The sequence below is a fragment of the Gossypium arboreum genome, chromosome 9, assembly GCF_025698485.1.
Source record: "Gossypium arboreum isolate Shixiya-1 chromosome 9, ASM2569848v2, whole genome shotgun sequence".
Classification (NCBI taxonomy): Eukaryota; Viridiplantae; Streptophyta; class Magnoliopsida; order Malvales; family Malvaceae; genus Gossypium; species Gossypium arboreum.
Genome location: NC_069078.1, coordinates 13,280,771 through 13,299,933, shown reverse-complemented (window position 1 = coordinate 13,299,933; position 19,163 = coordinate 13,280,771). Strand labels below are relative to the sequence as shown.

The following is a 19,163-nucleotide window of genomic DNA, read 5'->3' as shown; positions in this document are numbered from 1 at the left end:
CAGGATTTTTGAGATTTATGATGATTTTTTGGGGGACCAAATATGTAAAATTCCCCTTTTTCATAATAGCCCAGATGACTATCGTATTTGGTTCCATAATCCCTTTGGTTTCTATTATACCAAGTCTGCTTACTTCTGGTTGACGCTGAAGCATTTGGAGTACGGCCCTCATTAGATCTTTTGGAGGTTGGCATGGAAAATTCAAGCCCTCTCAAAAATTAAGATTTTTTGCTGGTGTCTAAGGCATGATATTCTCCCTACATATGAGAAAATTTCTAGCATTCTGAAGGTGGTCAATGGCAGTTTCCCGAGATGTGGGAGCGACAAAGAGACCCTCATTCATGCAATGAGAGATTGTCCGAGGCTAGGGCGGTCTTGGTCTATGGTGGTTTAAATAATAAAGTTCTCGAAGGCACTTACAGTCGGTGTGTGGATTGGATCAATGACGTGGCTCGCATGCTAGATAAGAAAGCGCTTTCTGACTTGATTACGGTGCTATGGAACATTTGGAATAGTCGGAATAATAAAGTTTTCCATGACAAGGTGGATGAAGCCATGGAGACTTGGGACAGAGCTGCTACTTTAAGTCATGATTTCTGCATTTTCAACCTTTTAGAAAGGCCGATGATTCCGAAGCCGGAGAGGGAGCAAGGCTAGAGGAAGCCCGACCAAGGGACAGTTAAAATAAATTTTGACGCTAATATGAATGGGAGGAAGATCTGCTTCGGTATTGTAAGGAGGGACCATGAAGGCTTTGTTCTCGGCGGTCGAGCGAGTGTGCTGAAGAAGAAAGTTCAAGCTGAGTGCGCTGAGCTGCATGTGCTAGAGGAGAGCATAAGTTTCTCGCAGACTAAAAATTGGACTAAGCTGATTTTTTAATCGGATTGTGTGGGCTTGATCAACCGGCTCAATAAAACAAAGATTGACTACTCAACTATGGGCCATTGCATCAAGGACATCATCAATAAGCTGAAACAGTGCTGTAATTTTAGCTTTAGTTTTGTTTGGGCCCCGCGTGGTTGTAACAAAGTTGCGGATAGTCTTTGTAATTGGGCTAATGTCTAGAATTGTATTACGGATTTTGATATGGATTAGTCATCGAAAATCCTTGATTTTATTTTAAGTGATGCTATAAAATGAGGGTGACCTTTGGGTCTTTTTATCAAAAAAAAAAAAAAGAGAATGTCGCCTGGTAGCAAGTTATCTTAACATAGAACTTTGGTCTTTATGGGGGTCCCTTACTTTTTTAAGCTCTTGTCATTTTTTTTGAGGTTGTGTTTTTCTTTGTTGTTTCTATTATTTTCTTTAATTAACTTTAAGACAAGTCCTCTCTCTTACTGTGTCTTTGTCCTTCAAGTCAGTTTTTCTAAACATTTCTTTCAATCTAAAGTGCCAAGATAGATATTTTATTTTTTTAGTCTTAAAACCATCTGTTAAGGGGTTTCTCTAAAGAAGACCCTTTTTTAGAGTGTTTATTTTTTTGATCTTGCTGAAAAAGAAAAACTAAAAGTAAAAGTAAAAAAAGGTGGGGTATTTGATATTTTCTTAATTGGATTTGGGGAAAAGTGCAGATTTGGTAAAATGGGTAGTGCTTATTTTCACTTAGGAAGTTAAAAGCTATATATATAATATTGGTGTTGAGTGAGATTGGTAGTGCTTTTTTTTTTCTGCCAAAGGTTTGTTCTTTTTAACTTTGCTCTTTGATTCTTTTTCATTGTTGTTTCCATCTTACTTTTGAGAGAGGTTAACAAAAAGGTTGACCTTTGATTCTTGTTGTTGGTTTCCTCGAAGTTTTTGTTCTTCAATTGAAGAAAGTCGCAAGTGTATAAAAAGATCATCTTTTTTTTTCTCGATTTCTTTCTTCTTTTTCCTTGTGGCTTTATAATAAAATCTTGGAGGACTTTCAAAAACTACTTCTTGATCGTAGGGGCTGAACAGAAAGGAAATTCTTGAGTTTAGAGCAGGTGGGGGTGTTTTAGATCTTGAAATCTAGAAAAATGATGTTACTTGCTTACATAGAAGAAGCTATGTAGTTTTAGATCTTGGATTGTGGCATATGGGATTTTATTGTGTTTGCAAAGGAATTGGCCTCAGGAAATGAGTACTAAAGCTTTTAGTTGTAGTTAAAGTAGTTGCCTTTACTATATTTGGTTGAGTACTAAATTTTATATATTGGGGGTGTGGGAAGTTTGACATTTTCCTTGTACAGATTGAACCCGTAGTCACCTGAGGGGGTAATGTTAAGAGCAGTAGCTTTTGGCTTATTGATTTCTCTTTTTGCGGTCTTGGTTTCTGCCACTGATAATGAGTTAGCGAGTTGTAATTGTGATGATGAGGGTCTTTGGAGTGTACATAGCATTTTAGAGTGCCAGAAGGTGAGTGATTTCTTCATTGCTATGTCTTATTTTTTGATACCTATTGAACTACTTTACTTCATTAGTTGTTCGAACATCCCCTTCAAATGGGTCCTTGTTCAGTTCATAGCCTTTATAGTTCTTTGTAGATTGACTTATCTTCTCAATGGATGGACTTATTATGGTCCCCACTCATTCCAATTGATGTTGTCCCTCACCATTGCCAAATTGCTCACCACCCTTGTCTTATGTGCCACTGTTATAACACTATTAAATCTGATCCCTCTCTTGCTCAAAATAAAAGTGAGGGATATTTTCTTGAGGCAAAATGTATTGGAGTTAGATCAAGAGGTAGACATGATGAAAAGGAAGAAGGAAGCCAATTCTCATGTTCTTATGTTAACACAGGAAATCAAGAAATCCTTGGATAAGCATACCATATTGTACACCACTTTGTTGAGCTTTCTAAGACCCTGGATTTGATCAACTGTGCCATGTGGATGCCAAATGAGAATGGAACACATATGAACTTGACTCATGAGTTGAAAGCAAGTTCTTCAAGGAGTAGTTTTCCCCAGCCTATTCCGATGAGTGATCCTGATGTGAAGGAGATAAAGGGGAGTGAAGAGTGAGAATCCTGAGACTAGACTCTGCACTTGGGCTAGCAAGTGGTATTGGATCGAAGAGGTAGGTGCTTATTTAAACAATCGGGATGCCAATACTTCAAGGCTATAATTTTAAAGGGGGAACACCAGAATTGGTGGAGACTTGCTATGCCATTCCGGTATTGGTTCTTCCAAGCGCGAACTCAAGGAATTGGAGCATTCCAGAAATGGAGATTGTTGAAGTGGTTGCTGATCAGGTAGTTGTAGCTCTATCCCATGCTATAGTTCTTGAAGAATCTCAACGAATGAGAGAAAAATTGAGTCAGCAAAATTATGTGTTGTAGCAGGAAAGAAAGAATGCAATGATAGCCAGCCAAGCAAGGAACTCTTTTCAGAAAGTAATGAGTAATGGTATGAAGAGACCAATGCACTCAATTTTAAGCTTACTTTCAGTGTTTCAAGATGAGAATATAAACTTCAAGCAGAAGACTATTGTTGACACATTGGTTAAAACAAGTAGTGTCCTTTCAACTTTGATAAATGACGTGATGGAGATTTCAGCGAAAGATAATGGAAGGTTCCTGTTAAATATGAGGCCTTTTAGCTTACATTCCATGATTAAAGAAACTTGTTGCCTTGCCAAATGTTTATCTATCTATAAAGGCTTTGATTTTGAAGTTGGTGTTCAGAGCTCTTTGCCTGACCAAGTGATTGGTGATGAGAGAAGGACTTTTCAAGTGATTTTACATATGGTTGGCTATCTACTGGACATCAATAGTGGAGGAGAAACGGTCTTTTTCTAGGTTCTACAGGATGTTGGTGGCCAGGATAAAGACAAAATAAATGTATGGAGATCAAGCACTCAAGATAATTACCTCTACTTAAAGATTGAAATTGATATTCGTGGGGGAAGTTCTGTGGCTGATGAATCAGTCTCACCCAAAAATTTCTCTGGTGAGAAGTAGAATAAGGATGAAATCAAGGAGAGCTTGAACTTTACGATATGTAAAAAGCTTGTGCAGATGATGCAAGGTAATGTCTGGATATCAACAAACTCTGTTGGCTTTGCACAGAGTATGACACTTCTTCTTAGGTTTCAAATCCAGTCATATGTCCAAAGAACCATGTTCGTAGTTGGAAACTTTGAGCTATAGAATTCCTACTCCAAGTTCAGAGGTCTACGAGTTCTACTAGCTGATGACGATGATATAAATAGGACTGTGACCAAGAAGCTACTAGAAAAGTCAATGTGAAGTGACAATTGTTTTTCCGGCTTTGAATGCCTTAGTGCGGTAAGTCATGCTGAAAATTCTTTCAGGATTGTTGTTTTGGATCTTCATATGCCTGAAATGGATGGATTCAAAGTGGCAATGAGGATCCGTAAGTTTCACAATCATAATTGGCCATTGATTATAGCCTTGATAGCTAGTGCTAAGGATCATGTGTAGGAGAGATGCCTACAAATAGGAATGAATGCAATCCTTCAGAAACCTATTTTATTGCAAGGAATGGAAGACGAGCTTCAAAGAGTTTTGCAGCGGACAGGGGAAGGGATTTGAGGAGCCGCTTATACTTTAGGCCAATGGGGACTGTATACTTATTCAACCCCGGGTAGGCAGGAGTATGAGGTAGTCGGTCAGGTTTTCTGCCATCAATTACCTATTTGGTTTCCTTACATGTTGGCAAACGACTTCTTTGTCCACCAGTTAAGCGAGAGATCTTCAACATAGCATTTGCATCCTGTCATTCCATGGTATACCAACATGTAGGCATTAAATTTTGCTAGCCGTTTTGCTCATTGAACTTCATTACCAGAATTTCATGGATTGACTGGGGGTAAAATTACTTGTACACTTATTTAATACCAAAATCAAAGTTAGTGTGAGATTTATGAAACTGAAAACGTATGGAGATTAATGTATACTGTCAATTCCTTTTCTTTCTATTTCATACAATATATCAGTAGTGTACCATGCTATAATGATAAATTGAATTTTAGAGCCTGTAATATCTTTGAAGGTTTCTCCAAAAAAAAAAGAATGTCGCCTAGTGTCCAGCCTTGATGCTTACCTTGGCTTGCCTATCCCAGTTGGAAAGAAGAAGTCTGACACTTTCAAAAGTATATTGAATCACACAGCAAATAGGATAAACAACTGGTCCAAGTAGCTTTCCCGGTTTTCTATGCCTCGAATGGCATTTTGGAGGATTATTAGTCCATGGTTGCTCGGGTTTGGTGGGGGGAAAAGAACACAACAGAAGCTGGCATATGCTCTCATGGGACTGTATGTGTTTCCCTAAAGGTATGAGGGGTCTTGGGTTCAGGGACCTTCGGCGCTTTAATGTGGCTTTGCTTGGTAGGCAAGTGTGGCGCCTTATGAGCTGCAAAGACACGCTTTACTATAGAGTGTTGAGCACCAAATATTTCTCGGACGGGGATGTTCTCCAACGGAAGCAAATTGATAAACCCTCTTTCACTTGGCAGAGCATTTCTAAAGCTGTAAGTATATTGTACGAGGGTTTTGGATGGAACGTGGGTCGAGGGGATAAGATTGACATTTGGTACGACAATTGCAGCTTCGAAGGGCTTTTGGGTGCCTCAATTAGTCTCGATAGATAGGAGGTCCAAGAGAACAAGGTAAGTGACCTGTTGAATAACGAGAAAGATGGCTGGAATGACAGCAGGATTTTTGAGATATACGGTGATTTTTTGGGGGACCAAATATGTAAAATTCCCCTTTTCCATAATAGCCCAGATGACTATCGTATTTGGTACCATAACCCCTTAGGTTTCTATTCCACCAAGTCTGCTTACTCCTGGTTGACGTTGAAGCATGTGGGGTACAACCCCCATCGGATCTTTTGGAGGCTGGCGTGGAAAATTCAAACCCTCACGAAAATTAAGATTTTTTGCTGGAGTCTAGGGCATGATATTCTTCCTACGTATGAGAAACTTTCTAGCATTCGGAAAGAGGTCAATTGCATTTTCCCGAGATGTGGGAGCGACAAGGAGACCCTCCTTCATGCGATGAGAGACTGCCTGAGGGCTAGGGCAGTCTTGGTCTATGGTGGTTTAAATAATAAAGTTCTCGAAGGCACTTATAGTCAGTGTGTGGATTAGATCGAGGACGTGGATCGTACGCTGGATAAGAAGGTGCTTTCTGACTTGATTACAGTGTTGTGGAACATCTGGAATTGTTGGAATAATAAAGTTTTTCGAGACAAGGAGGAAGAAGTCATGGTGACTTGGGACAGAGTTGCCGCTTTAAGCCGTGATTTCTGCATTTTCAACTTTTAGAAAGGCCGATGATTCCGAAACTGGAGAGGGAGTAAGGCTGGAGGAAGCCCGACGAATGGACGGTTAAAATAAATTTTGACGCTAATATGAATGGGAGGAAGATTTGCTTTGGTATTATGGCGAGGGACCATAAAGGCTTTGTTCTCGGCAGGCAAGCGAGTATGTTAGAGAAGAAAGTTCAAGCCGAATGCGCCGAGCTGCATGCGCTGGAGGAGAGCATAAGTTTCACACAGACTAACAATTGGACTAAGCTAATTTTTGAATCGGATTGAGTGGGCTTGATTAACCGGCTCAATAAAATAATGGTTAACTATTCAACTATGGGCCATCGCATTAAGAACATCATCAATAAGCTGAAATAGTGCTGTAATTTTAACTTTAGTTTTGTTTGGGCCCCGTGCGGTAGTAACAAAGATGTGGATAGTCTTTGTAATTGGGCTAATGTCCAGAATTGTATTACGGATTTTGATATGGATTATCCTTTGGAAATCCATGATTTTATTTTAAGTGCTGCTATAAAATGAGGGTGACCTTCGGGTCTTTTTATAAAAAAAAAGAATGTTGTCTGGTAGCACATTGAGCAAGTTTTTTTAGCTCTTTAGGGGGCAGGTGATATTGAGCGAGCAGGGATTGTCTAGGGCACTGTCCACGCCCATTTCATGCCTAGACATCGGTGGTGAGAGAGCCTCGAGCAGCATCAGCACCTTGTGCCTCTGATGTACAGGAGCCTCGAGCAGTATTGGCACCTTGGTGCCTCGGATATGTGGGAGCCTCAAATAGCATCAGTACCTTGGTGCCTTCGATGTGCGGGAGCCTCAGACACCATCGGAAAACTAGGCCCTTGGTCATGTGGGAGCCTCGGGCACCATTGGCACCTTGGTGCTTGGATTTGCGAGAGCCTCAGTACAATCAGAAACCTAGGCCCTTGGTTGTGTAGGAGCCTCGGGCACCATCGGTAACCTAGGCCCTTGGTCATGCAAGAGCCTCGGGCACCATCGGCACCTTAGTGCTTGGACGTGCTAGAGCCTCGGGCACCATCAGCAACCTAGGCCCTTGGTCGTGCGGGAGCCCCAGGCACCATCGACAACCTAGGCCCTTGGTCGTACGGGAGCTTCGGGCACCACTGGCACCTTGGTGCTTGGATGTACGAGAGCCTCAGACACCTTCGGCAACCTAGGCCCTTGGTCATGCTGGAGTCTCGGGCACCATCGACACCTTGGTGCCTCGAATGTGAGGGCTAAAGAAAAGTGTCCCCATTTCAGACATGTGGGGGGCACCAACATCTGGACATATGGTGGGCGTGGACAGTGCCCTGGACAACCCCTGCTCGCTCAATATCACTTCCCTTCTAAAGAGCTAAAAAAACTTGGTCAATGTGCTATCAGGCGACATTCTTTTTTTTTTTGAACAAAAACGACCACAAAGGGTCAAAACACTATATTACATAACATCAGTAATTACAGCATTGTGGATTTCATTTGGATAATCCATCTCAAAAAACCACGTCATTTTCTCTCTACACATTTTTGTACAAATTAAATCTGCTACTTTATTACAAGCCCTAGGAGTCCAAATTAAATCGGCAGAATTGAAGCTTTCGAAAGCAGCAGTGTAATTTTTGATGCGCGCGCCAAGAACAGTGATATCCGTACCAATATTCCTTAATTTATTGACCAAAGCCGCATTATCCATTTCAAAAATCACATCTCCCTTAATATTCAACTTGGTCGCCAGCTGGATGCTCTTTTCGAACGCCACACATTCAGCTTCAAGCACCGACAATCGCGTTTCAATAAAGCTCCCCCTACCGCCCAACATGAAACCATCGTCATCCCTCACAATCGTCCCGTACCCCACACTGTTTATCCCCACGGTTGCGTCAAAGTTGACTTTAACAAATTTCTTCGGAGGTTTTTCCCATTTCTTAGCCTCAATATTAGACGATAACAGTGGCTCCTTTAACAGATTAAAAATGCGAAAGTCTTCGCTTAGAGCTCTAGCTCTCTCCCAAATAACCGTAGCCACCTCTTCTTTTCCCCTGAAACTGAAATTATTTCTGTTGTTCCAACAATTCCATAGTAAAACCATAAGGTCGGTCATAGCTTTCTTGTCGAGCACCCTCATCATATCTTCAAGCAAATCAATACAGTAGTCATAATTCTTCGAAACCATTCCCTCGGACCACCCTGCCAACGAAAGGACCTCACATGATATTGGGCAATCCTTCAGCGCATGAAGAAGAGTTTCGGCTTCAGCTCTGCACCTTTGGCATCCTTTAGCAAAGCCATCTCTAATAGAGGCAATTTTAACATTTGTCGGGAGAATCTCATGCCCCACACGCTAGGAAAAAACACGGATTTTAGGCAATGTATCAAGTTTCCAGAGAGCTTTCCAAAATATTCTATGAGGTCCATACCCCATTTCTTTCAAGAGTAGCCATGAGTAAGCTGACTTCGTGGTGAAACACCCATGCAGGTTGTGAAACCAACTCATTTTATCACCATGTTCCGCATCTCTGATAGGCACGTTGCAAATCTTGTCACCCCAATCTTGCCCATACACCTTATAAACTTTCTCCACATTCCAACCCTTCCCATCCGTAAGCCAGAGATCTTTCACGCTCATTTCATTTGGGTTGAGACATTCCTCTCTAATGGCATCCCCATTGAGACCCTCCATCCCCCAGTTATCAACCCAAATATTGATCATATCGCCATTTCCAACCTGCCACCCAAAGCCGTTTTTGAGAGCTTCCGCCGCTTCCGCAATGCTTGACTACGTAAAAGACGCTTTGTCCACTTTTTTGGCTTTAAAAATATTACTGTCGGGAAAATATTTCGAAGACAACACTTTAAAACATAAAGAATCTTTGTTGTTTATAAGCCTCCATACTTGACGCCCCAAGAGAGCCAAGTTGAGCAGTCTAACATCTCTGATTCCAAGCCCTCCCATGCCCTTCGGTTTACACAAGGTCTTCCAAGGTAGCATTGTCCAGAATCTGCCTTTATCTTTTCCAGCCCACCACGTTTTGCTTAGTTTAGCTTGGATATCTTCGATCACTCCTTTGGGAGCTAAGAAAATCGACAGAGCATATGTTGGTATAGATTGAAGGACTGCTTTAATGAAAACTTCTTTGCCACCAAAGGAGAGCAGCCTCATTGTCCAACTGGTGATCCTGCAAGACAATCTGTTATTAATATCATTAAAAGCCTCTTTTTTCTTCTTGCCTATCGGGATGGGGAGACCAAGGTATCTGTTCAAATTTTCCACCACCGTTATACCCAATAGATAGCTAAAAATATTTCTTACAGCCCTAGAAGTGTTGGGACTAAAGAGAATCATTGATTTTTCACAATTTATCTCTTGTCCGGAAATGTTAGAAAAAGATTTAAGCAAATGGACCAACATTTCAACATCACTCTTTTTATTTCTCACGAAGAGAAGTGCATCGTCAGCGAAGAACAAATGATTTATCCTCAGACCATTTATACTAGCCCGGATGCCCCTTAAAAAATTATTATCCTGAGCTTGGATCAGCATTCTCGAGAACGCTTCCATGCAGAACAAAAACAAATAAGGAGAGAGGGGGTCCCCTTGACGATGACCCCTCTCGGGAAAAATAATGTTGGATAAAATATTATTGCGTTTAACCATATATTTAACCGAACGAACACATTTCATAATTTTTTCAATCCACTCCATGTCAAATCCCATCTTTTGCATAATCGTTTCGATGAAATCCCTCTCCACGCGATCATATGCTTTGCTCATGTCGAGCTTGACCATAAACCCTTTGTTAGGGCCATTTTTAGAGCTTTGAAGATAGTGAAAGAGCTCATGTGCAATCAGAATATTATCGTGAATTATCCTTCCCGGCACGAAAGCGCTTTGATTTTGGCTGATACAGCTAGGCAGAACAACTTTTAACCGATTGGCATAGACCTTTGCCATGATCTTATAGACAAACCTGCATAAACTTATAGGGCGAAAATTAGTCAACTCACAATGGTCTCTAGTTTTAGGAATTAAAATGATCACAGTCTCATTAAGGTTAGAAACATTATTGTGCCCATTAAGGACATCCAGGCAGAAATTAATGGTGTCACGTCTCGAGAGACCGTCAATGCCAGGAGCTTTATTCGGATCCATATGCTTGATGGCCTGAAGGACCTCATACTCCGTACAGTCCCTCGTAAGCCACTCATTTGTCTCCCTGATCACACATTCCTGAATATACCCCACCTCTTGTATATCAACCCTTTGACCGTTAGACCTAAACAATCCCAAAAAGTAGTGTTTCGCCACCTGACTTATTTCCTTGCTACTTGTCACCCAGTTTCCATCCATGTCTTTAAGCTTCTCAATAAAGTTCTTCTTTAGCCATCCAGTAGCTTTAGAATGGAAATATCTAGTGTTCCGAACCCCCTCCCTAAGCCAGTTTTATCGTGACCTTTATGCCCAGTAACTTTCTTCCCTAGCATAGAGAAGATCAAGCCTTTTACGAGATTCTTTTAGACTCTTCACACTGTCCCCTCTGCTATTAGAGTTAATAATCCGATCAATATTTTTCTTCAGTCTTCGAATTTCACTCTTCATTTTTCCATATTTCTTACGTTGCCAATACCCAAGCACCGACCTAACCCTTTCAATCTTTTCCCCGTAATCTATATCAATCCTGTTCCACACACTCTCGATTATTTTTTTTGCTTCCCTGTCACCAGCCCAACACAAACCGAATTTGAAACTCAACCTATGGTCATTAGGGTGATCTTTGGGTCGATGTCCCCATAAATCCAGGAGAATCGCGTCATGATCGGACTGGGTTTGCCTCACCACTTTAGTTGCTATAAAGGGGAAATTTTCAACCAAGGACACCGAGCTAAGGAATCTATCAATCCTTTCCTTTATCAGACCGCCCCTGCTCCTATTATTAACCCAAGTAAACCAGCCACTGTCGGGTTTGACGTCCACTAACGCCAAGTCATCCATAACCGCCTTAAAATCATTCATATGCACCCTCACCCCCTATGGCCACCCTCTTTCTCAGCATCATTAAAAATAGCGTTAAAGTCCCCCCTACAACCCAGTCTTCCCTAACCGAATCACCAACTCTACGCAATATATCCCATGAACTGTTTCTAAGGTTCAGATTAGCATGCCCGTAGAAGCCCGTTACACACATATATTTATTGTTCTCCACTTTAACAACGGAATCAATGTGGTGTTTGGAATAGCTCTGAATAGAAAAATTCGTCCCTTCCTTCCACATCAACGCAAGGCCCCCACTCCGACCCTCAGAGTTCACAGTTAAGCCATTTTGCATCCTGCACTTATTTTGAACAATACGAAAGTCATTCCCATTCATTTTAGTTTCACTAAGGAAGATAATATCAGGGTTGTTTGCAACGAGAAGTTGCTTGAGCTCCCTAATTTTCACGGGGTTTCCCATTCCGCAACAGTTCCAGTACATGAACTTCATTAGGGAAAACACCACCCACGAGACAAAACTGAACAGCCACATAAAATGCCGGTGCAGTGATTGAGGCTTCTTTCTTTCTTAAACTCCCTCGAAGCATCAAACAGACGCCAAAATATAGGGAGAACACGAATCGCGCCAATGGGATCGGCAGCTTTCGAAAGCAAGAAGTCTACACAGGAACAAAACAGAGAAGAAAAAACGAACACAGTGGCAGTCCAAAAAGGAAAAAAAATACGATCATATAATCTTTCCCTAAAGCTCATGCCCTAAAAACCCAACACACCCCAAACCCCAGGTCAAGAAATAGCACGCAAACTATCGAAACAAGAAGAAAAAAGATGCATCCTCATAAAGAAACAGCCAAAACCAAGAAAATCTAATTTAAACAAAGCAGAAAAAATGAAAGAAAAACTCAGAAAAAAACAGATAACACAAAGAAAACTCTGAAAACACCAGAAACCATGCAAAAAATCTAGCAAAAAAATGACATAGACCCTACAAGAAACTCGTAGAAAAGTCAAAGAAAGAAAAAATAATCAAAACAACCAATAATGGTTTACATGCAACGTGAACCAAACCATGCAAAAGACGAACAAAAACTCAAACCCTCACTAGATGAAGGAAAAGACAATAAAGAAACAAAAAGAAAATGACAAAATCTTGAAAAACACGAAGAACTAAATAATCAAACTAGGTCTGATAGGACTAAAAAGAAAGAAACCAACGTGTCGTCACCACACACAATCTCTCGTGCATCTTTGATTAACTCGCCCCCGCAAATAATGCAAAACGTAGACATGCACAAAGACCATGAATAGTGGCAATCGAAAAACGTCGAGGACATGCAAAGCAGAAAAAGAACCGCGAAAAGGACAAACAACACCGCCAAAAAATAAGAAAATCATCAAGATAACATGTTCCAACGGCTAACTTCGACAGAGGTTCGCCACGTCCAAGTACATGCACCGAAACACCACCGAAAGAAGGCACGCAAACAAAAGATGGCAGACCCACTCCATACGCACACCCAAAGCCCCCTTCAAACTGCCACAATATTTGGACGAATACGGGTAGACACACAAAAACAAACCAAGAAAGCAAATCGCCCAAATCTTGGAGAAAACACGCTAATCTGCTACCAGACTACCAGGCACTACCAGACGACATTCTTTTTTTTTTGATAAAAAGACCCAAAGGCCAACCCTCATATTATTGCATCCTTTAAAATAACATCATGGATCACCGTTGGGTAGTCCATATCAAAACTCGTTATACAATTCTGTTCATTAACCCACCTACAAAGTAAGTCCGCCGCTTTGTTACAACAACGCGGGGCCCAAACAAAACTAAAGCGAAAATTACAATACTATTTTAGCATGATAAGAATTTCCTTAATGCGATTGCCCATGGTGGACCAGTCAACCTTTGCTTTGTTAAACCGATTAATCAAGCTCACACAGTCAGTTTCAAAAACAAGCTTATCCCAATTTTTAGTCATCGCAAAACTGATGCTCTCCTCCAGTGCATACAGATCGGCCCATTCAGCGTGAACGTTCTTCTCCAGCGCACCCGCACGGCTACCGAGAACAAAGCCATCATGGTCCCTCACCACAAAATCGAAACACAGCTTCCTCCCAGCCGTATTGGCATCAAAATTAATCTTGACAGACCCCTACTTGGGTTTCCTCCAGCCTCTCTCAATCTCTGGTTTCAGAAGCATCGGCCTTTCCAAGAAATTATAGATACGAAAATCTTCGCATAAAGCAGCAGCTCTACCCCAGGTCAGCCACAAGTATTCTCATTTCCTCCCCACCACACCCGACTAAGCATGGCTAGAATCTTATCCAAATCACCATTGGGAGCCAAGAAAATAGAGAACGCATAAGTAGGAACGGCTTGAAGGATAGCTTTTATGAAAATCTCCTTCCCCCCATAAGATAGAAGCCTCTTAAACCAACTGTGAATCCTATTAGCCGTTCGCTCCAAGATACTTTTAAAGGCGTCATACTTCTTCTTCCCAACCGGAATGGGCAGACCAAGGTAAGCATCAAGGTTGGACCCCACCCTCATTTTAAGAAGACGGCTCAAACTTTCATGCTGAGAAACAAGGGTATTCAGACTAAAGTACACCATAGACTTGTCGAAGTTGATACACTGCCCCGACATACGTTCAAAAGACTCTAATATCTGGGTAAACGCCACCACCTCACTTTATTTATTCCTAACAAACAAAAGGGCATCATCAGCAAAGAAGAGATGGTTAATTCTTGGACCGTTAACACTTGCCCGAATGCCCTTAGTCAAATGGGTCTCTTGCGCATGAATTAACATCCGAGACAGGGCCTCTATACAGAAAAGAAACAAATAAGGAGAAAGCGGGTCCCAATAATAACATCAGACTGACTCATATTGCATTTGACCCTATAACGAACAGTACAAACACAATCCATAATTTTATTAACCCAAACAGAGGAAAAGCCCATTTTTATCATCACATTCTCGAGCAACCGCCACTCCACCCAGTCATAAGCTTTACTTATGTCGAGCTTGACCACACATCCTTTGTTTGGACCATTTTTGAAGCTACGGAGGTAATGCACCAACTCGTGGGCAATTAGAACGTTGTCGTGGATCATTCGGTTGGGGACAAAGGCGCTTTGGTTCTGGCTTATGCACACAGGGAGGACCTCCTTAAGCCGGTTAGCAAGAGTCTTAGAGACCAACTTATAAATCACCCTACACAAACTAATAGGACAGAAGTTAGCCATCTCACAAGGATCTTTAATCTTAGGGATTAAAACAATCGAAGTCTCATTACCACAACCAGCACTTTTTTCGCCCTTAAGAATATCATGACAAAGATGTAAAACATCATCACCCACAATAAACCAATGATCTTTAAAAAAATGCCTCGATAGCCCATCAATCCCCAGCGCCTTTCGAGGGTCCATTTGTTTAAAACCCTTCATAATCTCCTCGTCCGTAAAAGCATCATTCAGCCTACGGTTTGTATCCTCATCAATGCATCTAGGAATGTACTGCATGTCTCTATCAACATCAAGATTGCACGAAGTCTTAAAAAGATCATTAAAGTAATTCCAAGCAATATAGCCAATCTCCTCCTCGTCATCATGCCAAGTCCCTTGCAAATATTTAAGTTTTGAAATATTGTTCTTCCTTCTACGACCCGACACCCGAACGTGAAAATAGCGAGTATTTCTACCCCCCTCCCTCAGCCACTGGGAGCGCGCCCTAAGAGCCCAGTATTTTTCCTCAACATCATAAAGATAGCCAAGCTTTCCACGAGCTTGTTTAAGCTGACGCGTGGTCCACTCGTTCGAACCGCCATCCATGAGTTGACTAATCTCCTTCTCTAACTTTTTGATTTTGTTCGTCATTCTTCTAAAGCGATGATATAGCCACGGACCCAACTTATCACGAGTCAGGTCCATTTTATCTATCATAGAACAATCCTTCTTCGACCAAATACCTGAAATGATGTCTTTAAGCTCCTACTCATCCACCCAGCAAGTATCATATTTAAACCAAGCCCTTTGACCAGCCTTCGCCTTGTTGGGTCTACTACCTTCCGAATCCATCATGATAGCCTCCTGGTCAGACTTGGACTGGCGAACGATGAAGGAAGTAAGAAAGGGAAGCTTCTCCATGGTAGCATCAGAGACAACGAATCTGTCCAGGCTCTCTTTCACGAGCCGATCTCCTTCCCTATTGTTAGTCCACATAAACCATCCATTATAAGGTTTAACATCGGTCAGCTTTAACTCCTCCAGAAAATTACCGAAATCCTCCATCAAAATCTTAGGTTTACACCGGCCACCCTCCTTTTCCGAGTCATTCAGGATGACATTGAAGTCACCCCTAACAATCCAGCCTTCAGTAACCTTATCGCTTACTCTTCTCAACATGTTCCAGGCCTGCTGTCTTTGACTAGAATCGCTCTGGCCATAAAAGCCAGTAAATCTAAGCACCGCATCATCCTCTAGTCGAACCAGTCAGTCGATATGGAATTTTGAATAGTTCTGGATCGAGACATTCACGCTTGCTCTCCACATTAACGCCAGCCCCCCGCTCTTTCCCTTCGAATCGACCGCAAGACAGCCCTCCATCCTACATAAATTACGAATAGGTTGGAAACCATTAGATTTGATTTTAGTCTCACAAAGAAAAACAATATCTGGGACGTTAGCAATAAGAAGTTGCTTAAGCTCACGAACTACTACCAGGCGACATTCTTTTTTTTTTTGATATAAAAAGACCTGAAGGTCAACCTCAATTTATTGCATCTCTCAAAATAATATCATGGATTTCCAAAGGATAATCCACGTCAAAATCCGTAATACCATTCTGAGCAGTAGCCCACTTACAAAGGTAATCAGCCGCATTATTACAACAGCGTGGAGCCCAAACAAATTTAAAGTAAACACATGGATCCAATATTTTAATACTTTCCCTGATGCAGTAGCCCATGGTTGAAAAGTCAACCGTCATCCTATTTAGCCGATTCACCAGGCTTACACAATCAAACTCAAACCCCAGCTTACGCCAATTTTTTGTCCGCGTAAAATTCAAGCTTTCTTCCAGTGCATCAAACTCGGCCCACTCGGCTTGGACGTTCTTCTCCAACACGCCCACTCGACCGCCTAGGACAAAACCATCATGGTCCCTTACCACAAGCCCAAAACTCATCTTTCTTCCCATCGTAGTAGCGTCAAAATTTATCTTAATCACTCTCAGACCGGGCTTCGCCCACCCTTTTTCCATAGTCGGCTTAGGAATCATCGGTTTTTCCAGGAAGTTAAAAATACGAAATTCACGGCTTAACCCAGCAGCCCTTTCCCAAGTCATTCTGGCCTCCTCCTCTACATCCCGAAAAACTTTATTGTTGCGGCTGTTCCAAATATTCCAAAGCACCGTTATGAAATCAGAAAAAGCCTTCTTGTCCAGCGCACGAGCCACATCCTCAAGCCAGTCCACACACTGACCGTAGCAGCCTTCCAACAAGTTATTATTCAGTCATTCATAAGCTAGCACCGCTCTAGCCTTAGGACAGTCTTTCATAGCATGAATCAGAGTCTCCATAACAGTCCCACACCTTGGACAATTACTATTAAACTCCCTTCTAATACTGGATATATTCTCGTATGTAGGCAGAATGTCGTGTCCCAAACGCCAAAAAAAATCTTAATCTTAGGAAGAGTCTGTAGTTTCCACGTGATCTTCCAAAAAACCCGATGAGGGCCAAACCCTACATGCTTCAACGTCAGCCAGGAATAAGCAGACTTAGTCGAGTAAGAGCCAAAGGGGTTATGGAACCAGATCTGAGAGTCCTCAGGGCCATTATGAATAATGGGGATTTTACATATTTGGTCCCCAAGTCTTTACCATAGATCGCAATTACTCGTCCCTCGTTCCAGTCATCTTTCTCACTGTTCAGCAAGTCACACACTTTTTCCTCTTGGACCTCCCTCCTGCGCAGCCCAATCGAGTCACCCGAAAGCCCTTCAAAACCCCACCTGTCGTGCCAAATATCAATCCTGCTTCCCTTACCGACATTCCAGCCGAAGCCCTCGTACAGTAAACTAGCCGCTTTTGTAATGCTTTGCCAAGTAAAAGATGGCTTGTCAATCCGCTTAGGATGAAAGACATCCCCATATGGAAAGTATTTTGCGCTCAAAACTCTCAAGCACAAAGTGTCCCGACAGCACATAAGATGCCACACTTGCTTACCTAACAACGCAACGTTAAAGCGCCTCAAATCCCGGAACCCGAGACCCCCCATTCCTTTAGGGTAACACAAGCGGTCCCAAGATAATATATGCCAGCCTCTTTTCTTATCTTCCCCCCCACCACACACGGAAAATCAAAGATTGAAGCTCCTCCAGGACGCCATTAGGAACAAAGAAAACAGAGAACCCGTAAGTAGGAATAGACTGCAGGATAGACTTGATGAAAATCTCCTTTCCACCATACAAAAGTAATCTTTTTGACCAGCTCTCAATCCTACTAGCGGCACGATCTAAGATACTTTGAAAAGCCGCTGACTTCTTCTTACCAATCGGAATGGGTAGACCGAGATAACCATCAAGGTTGGCAACCACCTTCATTCTAAGCAAGCCACTTAAAGATGTGCGTTGAGAAACAGGAGTGTTAGGGCTAAAATAAACCATTGACTTGTCCAGGTTGATGCTCTAGCCCGACATCCTCTCAAATGAGTCCAGGATTTTTGTAAACTCCTCCACTTCACTTCTTTTGTTCCTAACAAACAAGAGGGCATCGTCAGCAAAAAAAAGGTGATTAATTCTAGGGCCATCCTTACTAGCCCGAATGCCTTTAATTTGGTTAGTATTTTGGGCATAAATCAACATGCGAGATAGAGCGTCCATGCAAAAAGTGAACAAATAAGGGGATAAAAGATCCCCTTGTCGGAGACCCCTTTCCGGAATAATGATATCAGATAGAATCGTGTTACATTTAACTCTATACCGAATAGTGCAAACACAATCCATAATCTTATTAATCCAAATATGAGAGAACCCCATTTTCTTCAGCACTTTCTCGAGAAAAGACCACTCAACCCAGTCGTAAGCCTTACTCATATCCAGCTTGACCACACAACCCTTATTTGGACCATTTTTAGAGCTCCGGAGATAGTGCACGAACTCATGTGCCACTAAGATATTATCATGGATCATCCTGTTGGGAACAAAAGCACTTTGGTTTTGGCTAATGCACCGAGGGAGAGACTCTTTTAACCGATTAGCAAGAGTCTTAGAAACTATCTTGTAAATAACCCTGCATAGACTAATAGGACAGAAGTTAGCCATATCACACGGATTCTTAATCTTAGGAATCAATACGATCAAAGTCTCATTTATACACTCAGCACTCTTATTTCCCTTGAGAATATCGTGACACATTCTTAAGACATCTTCACCCACAACATGCCAATGATCCTTGAAAAAGCTTCCCGAAAGCCCGTCAATCCCCGGCGCCTTTCTCGAGTCCATCTGTTTGAAGGCTCTTAAAATTTCCTTATCTGTAAACTCTCCGATCAACCTCCTATTAGTCTCCCCATCAATGCAAACTGGAACGTAATGCATGTCACTGTCGATATCCAAATTAATAGACGTTTTAAAGAGATCATTAAAATAGTTCCAAGCAATGTGGCCAATCTCTTCTTTGTCCTTATGCCAAGCACCATGCTCATCTTTAAGTCTCTCAATGCTATTCTTTTTTCTGCGCCCCGAAGCCCGAATGTAGAAAAAAGGGGTGTTCCTATCGCCTTCCTTCAGCCACTTGGACCTCGCCCTAAGCGCCCAGTATTTTTCCTCCACATCATAGAGGTGGCCCAGCTTTCTCGGAGCACACTTAATAAGGCTCAAAGACCCCTCATTCGTAGGGCCATCCAT

General features: G+C 41.9%; 1 pseudogene; it reads left to right on the top strand.

The window, feature by feature from the left end:
* The first annotated feature begins 2,237 nt into the window (after positions 1–2,237).
* On the top strand, positions 2,238–4,518 carry LOC108456483 (protein EIN4-like; annotated as a pseudogene).
* Positions 4,519–19,163: the final 14,645 nt, after the last annotated feature.